The sequence below is a fragment of the Brienomyrus brachyistius genome, chromosome 16 (assembly GCF_023856365.1).
Source record: "Brienomyrus brachyistius isolate T26 chromosome 16, BBRACH_0.4, whole genome shotgun sequence".
Classification (NCBI taxonomy): domain Eukaryota; kingdom Metazoa; phylum Chordata; class Actinopteri; order Osteoglossiformes; family Mormyridae; genus Brienomyrus; species Brienomyrus brachyistius.
The window spans coordinates 10,655,237-10,661,236 of record NC_064548.1 but is presented as its reverse complement, the minus strand read 5'-3'; the positions used below and the strand labels follow the sequence as shown (position 1 = coordinate 10,661,236).

Sequence of the window (6,000 nt, the reverse complement as noted above, 5' to 3'; positions counted from 1 at the left end):
GTAACAAGCTCGCTAGTCCCTCCTACTGGCAAGTAAACCCATAGCATTATGTTGTCATCGCCATGCTTAATGACAGGGATGGTATTCCCTGGGTGATAGTGATAAACAAGTTCGTGCCAAAACATAATGGTTCATTTTCTCTTTAATGCCACAAAGTGTCCTCCAGAACAGACCTTGGAGAAAGCTGGCCTGCGTCCACCTCAGCCCCAAGCAAGTAAAATTCCTAGCCTGCACAATCATTAAAATATTCTCATGCATAATCACAAATATAATCGCTGTTTCTTTACTGGTGCAAAAAATGAACCTTTCCATAAGAAGACCATCTTCTATTGTAGCGTTCATGGAACACAACTGGTAATGGGTTGGTTCAGTGCCTGTGATCAGAAGGCTGCTGGCTTACACCCCATGGTAGGCAGGCTGATGCCGAAACCACTGGGTCCATGACCAAGGGTCTTAACCGCCAATTGCTGGCTGACCCTGTGTTGTGACGTCCAAGCTTGCTCTCAGCTGTATGTGTGTCTCATTGAGCAAGATGGAACAGGTGAAATATACAATTTCCTCATGGGAACAAATTTAATTTCACTATTACACTCTTAAAAATGCCCTCTGTGAAGCTTGGATTTGGCTCTCCACAGAAAACAACTGCCCCGGGCGGTTCTAGAAGATCTCAGGATCCATGACAGGGTTTCTGGTGACCTCTAAGCTGATTTTGATTGTCTGGGATCTTCTATATTTTTCCCCATTTTGTGACATGGGATATATTATTGTACTACTGGAAAGTTTTAATTGTCCTCCAAGTTTTCAGCTCCTAACAATTAAGCTTTACGCTCCATAGGGTGTACTTTGATATTCATTCCTTGACTAATGTGAGTTGCTGCTTCAGTTGGGAAACTTCACAAGATCAGTAATATTTATTCTTAATTCAAAGTACATGGTGGACCTCATTTACATTTAAGTGAGAGGCAGCATGAAAATGGATATAATTGTTTGGAATTAGTAAAACTCATTTTTACTTTGACTATGAAGTGTATACTTTTATTTGACTCAACCACAAAGCAAAATTGGAAATAATCATTCGGGGTGAATAATGCACTTCCTGAAAGCTCTGTCTGTAAAATGTTTGTACAACTGATTGTCATGATTTTCTATTGGCTCAAATTTAGGAGAATTTATGCAAATATTAAATAAACTCAAATTTTGGAGAGCCCCATTGCCGTGTCCAGGACAAACAGTTGGAAGATGGATGGATGGATGGATTTATGGAAATTGTGGAGAGCAGAATACAGTGAATTGTATTCAGCTGTACTCTTCATTACAATTTCAGACAAGTGTGTGTTTTCTAGCACGTTGCGCTAAAGATTCAAAGTATAACTATACTATACTTAACACAGAAACCAACCAAGGGATGTTCAGATAATGCTTCCTGTCAGAATCTGGAATTCAAATACTTTGTTTAGTTAAGTCTTCTATTTCAACCACGTATCTTTTTTTTTGGCCATAAGAAACTACTATTAGTATTTTTCATGTCAGGAATAAACAAATGTCTGTGTGAATGTTGAAAGCACCTAAACTGCATTGCTCAGGGGCTTAAAAAAAATCTTTGTGCAAACAGCCTGAACCCGAAGATTTGTGGATACCTTTTCTGGTAGTGTTACAAAATGAGTTGCTGATTGGCAGGAGTTAAAAGCTGAACAAATTGGTGCTGCATCTCGACAAGAGCAAGTACCATGCGTCTTATTTTCCGTAGGCCCTGGGCACGTTTTCATGGCAACTCGATGAAAGGAAATATAAATGACAAATATGCAGCATCTATCCAATGTTGTCAAAGATGTATCTGCAAAAGGGCATAAAAAGATCATCACAGGCATGGCATTATTCACAGCCTGTTACAGGCTGGCATGCTGAAGGACGAAATGGCAGGTAGGGAGCATGCACTGATTACAGAGCTTTGCCACACCCACCACATGACAAATCACCTCAGGGCTGAGAACCTGAGTGCAGCCATGTGGCAGGTAATGCCTCAGCACCACAGTAGTCCAAATGGACCAGTATGAGTTTTTTTCCAGTGCCAATCCTGCCACCAACCCCCAAGTTTTTACTTCCAAGATGGAAGAATTCCTTATAGGGCTGAATGTACATTAATGTCATACCCAGGACAAAGCAATTGCAGGTTAAGGGCCTTGCTCTAGGACCCAATGGAGTATAATAACTGAGCATTCGCAGGATTTGAACCAGCAACCTTCCACTTGCTGGCACAGATCCCTAACCTCACAGCCAGCCAACGATCTACCTGCAGCTGGGTTTTGTAGGGATCCAATGAAGGGAGGTAAGTAGAACACAAGAACCAGAAGAAGCCAGGAGCAGAAAAGGAGCAAAGAGCAAATACAGCAAACCAGAGCAAACACAGAGCAACACATATGAACGACACAGGACTGAACGACACAGGACTGAACGACACAGGAGTACAGGGTCAATCATAATGACGGACCGGGCAATAGAGTAAGGACAGGCACTTAAATACATCTAACAAGGGATTCAACAAGGAACAGGTGCGAGCTATAAATAATCAATCATAAAACAAGAGATTAGGGGCAACAAAAAACAGCTGAGGGAAATCTAAAACACTGGGGACTAGGTCAATACAGGGAAAATAGGTGAAATAATTGCAAAACTAGGCGCATAACAAAGATAACCAGAAACAGGTACAAAAACAATGAATGGAAAAACATGGGAAAAACCAAAATGCAAAATCTCTTCAAACCCAATGATGTGCTCTAATAGGAGGTCCGCTTAGCCCATTCAGTCAAATGGCGTCCCAGGGAGCAGGGGACACACTAGAGACAGAACAGTCCGGCGACAGCTGCTGGCCAAATGGGAAGATGACTCAGCAAGGCAAGACCAATCCTGACACAGTTGCAATGAGATATAGGCAGGAGATGTATCCAGAATGTTTAAGCATACTGAAGTCTGAAAAGAATGATATTTTATAGGAAAAAAACCTTTTGTGAAACCTGGTACTCTAAATATGTTCAGGAAAATGACCTTGAGCTGGATAAGTGGCTGCAATGGGTTGGTGACCCATCCTGCATTGTTCCCTACCTTACACCCGTAGCTTTCAGGATAGGCTTTGGCTCCCACAATCCTGCATAGGACAAGCGGGTATGGAAAGCGGATTAGTGGAACTGACAGATAGGGTATGTACAGACATTTTATACCAAAGTTCACATCAAAGTTTAAGAAAGACAACAGTTTAGTCATATTCTGATATATTTTCATGATTCGTTACAGGAAAAGCATCCAGAGGGAATATCTGGCAATCAAGGCCAATGGCAATCAAGCCCATCAAAGAATTACAGCGCCACCCAGTGTCATTATAGATCATTTCAAATTGAATAAACTTATCTGAGGGATAGTGTAGGAAGAATCTGTATGACAGTTCTTTCCACTTCAATATAATAATAGCAAAAATATGTTAAGACTTTAAATGGTGTAGTGGCATATATTCTTGCAACATGGTTAATGACCATATTGTTGTTGTTATTATTATTATTGTTGTCGGTGCCCATTTAGCTTAAACTTAGACCATTTTATTCTGAATCATGTAATCAGAAGTAGAAGAAAATAGTTAGAAATCGAGTTTAGTACTAATCCCGTTATTACCAGTAGAAGGACTTCGAAACTACATTATTTTTTCATGTTGATGCTGATGCTGACGCTGCCTGTATATGCATAAAGCAATACTACACTGCTAATAACACTGCTATGGTAAGTAACATCACTTCAGGGGTTTGTTTGCCCATAACAGGGAAGTTCACTTTACCAGTGATACCAGATGATGTGGATTAGTGATATTCAAACACTCATAAATCCTTTGCAAATCGATGGCACGCAAACACTTAATTCCACCATTTTCCAATTGGGTAGGATCTGTACCAATTAATTAGACTAAAATCTAGACTACTTGGAATTAAAACATGAAACTGTAAGTCGTGCTATTAAAAAAAAAGTAAATTGCAAAACAAAAGGCTTCAGAAAAGCACAACAGAAAAATGTCGAGAATTTCAGACAGAGTGTCCTTCTAACACAGTGTCCAGATAAATTCTTATGAGATGTTGCATGTAAAATTCTGCTTTATTTACTGTTTGAACAAGTATGAGTACAGTGGAATTATTTAGTTTTTACATACCCCATCTTTCTGTCATTTCTGACAGACACACACACGCACACACATACACACACAAGTTTGTGGGAACTGTCTATTCATTTCTAAGGGATAAACTCTAATCCCAACATGACGACCTTAACCCCCTACCCAGCTCTAACCTTAACTATGAGTAACCAAAGAAAACACGAGCCTTTAGGTATTTTTAGTTTTTTGATTGCATTCACAGATCATTGTTGGGACCTGAAAAATGGTCCCCGCAATGTCAAAATAACAGGTTTTTATTACATTGTGTGGAACATTTGGCCCCCACAATGTAATATAAACACAATCATACACACACACAAGAGAGAGTAAGAGCTGGGGTCTGAGCTCAGGGTCAGCCATTCATCTGGCATCCCAAGAGCAGGAAAAACCTGGATTAAATGTCTTGCTCAAGGGTCCAATGGAGATGCTATTATTCTGCTGCAGATGGGATTCAATCCATCAACCTCCCGATCATAGCTACAGAGGCCTAACCCACTGAGTCACACATTGCTGGTTCAAATCCCGTGGCTGGCAGAGCGGCTTCACTGTGGGGCCTTTAACTCAAATTGTATCAGAGACACTGGCTAACTCTGCTCTCTGATCCTCACCTGCATGTTGCTCTGGACAAAAGTATCTGCTAAATAAATCAATGCCAGATGGAAAAACCTTGGTATTACCTCCAATGTAAATTGCCTTTTAAAATGTGAGCTTTCATATTCAGGTCAGACCTATATATATATATATATATATATAGCTGCACTCTCAGATAAAAGGGTAAAAAACTGTACTTGTCAGTGGGGCTGTACCCTGAAGGGTCTCCCAGTTGTCCTATTAGCTGTAGGAAACTGTACAGAAATGGACACTGGAGGTACATTATTGTTGTTTTTACCTTGGGGTGAGGGTACCCGCCCAGTGACAAGCAAAGGTACAAGTGTGGTACCCCCTTTGTTATTTGGTACCAGCAGATATTGGGAGGTGCTGGTACTCAGAAGAGAAAAGCAAAGAGGTGTTGCTACTTGTTACCGGTAAATACCGGCTCTCTCCATGCACTGCCTGTGCATAAATATTGAGAAAAATCATGTATTAAGTAAAAAGTAAAGCTTAAAAAAAATCACTGGAGTAGTCATTCCCGCGAGCTTCAAACTAACAACTAAAATGTAAGTGTTTATAATTATACAGGTCAATTGACGACATCTAGCGTCCATTTAGTACTGTACTTAACTATAGATTCAATGTATATGAAAAAAACTAAAGGCACCTTCGTCTTAACAGATAGGAGATGCACTAGAATATATCTTGGTTTTCTTATAAGACGACCATTTCTCATGGTAATAATAGTCACATCGACTAAAATAAACGAATTCCTTAATTAATGTCCAAATACATTTAAGTTAATACAGTAAGATGTATTTTATAACCAGGTAATTCGAACTTGGGATCCACAGTGATTGATCGCCTGATTATTTTATATTTATTTGTTAATTTACACTCTTATTTATTTGTAAATCTATTTATATTTCTCTTTGTATGTATGATCCCATGGGATATAAGCTAGGCTTTAAAAGGCACCCGTTTGGGACAGACGATTCCCTGAGAGCAGCTAGCGAGGCTTCGCTGACTCCTGACATCACTTGCAGGCGAGCATCTGCCAGCTGTTTCGCTGTCCGCTATGGAGCATCGCAGCGGCGGCTGCACCTCCTGACTGCGCGCCTCTAACACTCACTCCTCTCGGACGAGTCTCAGCACTCACAGGTAGGCGAGTAATGCACCGGCAGCCGCGTGTCTGCAAAAAAGCCTGCAATTTTTATAGT

General features: G+C 40.4%; 1 protein-coding gene across 8 annotated transcripts in view; it reads left to right on the top strand.

The window, feature by feature from the left end:
* Window positions 1-5,780: 5,780 nt before the first annotated feature.
* Window positions 5,781-6,000, top strand: part of LOC125710070 (anion exchange protein 3-like) — a 40,071-nt gene continuing 39,851 nt past the window's right edge. For 6 of the 8 annotated variants that reach the window (XM_048979267.1, XM_048979265.1, XM_048979266.1 and 3 more), the window contains exon 1: window positions 5,782-5,941. The gene's annotated coding sequence lies outside the window, so the exon portion shown is untranslated. Of the gene's footprint in view, window positions 5,942-6,000 lie in introns of all 8 variants that reach the window. The other 2 variants (XM_048979260.1, XM_048979258.1) reach the window with 1 other exon arrangement.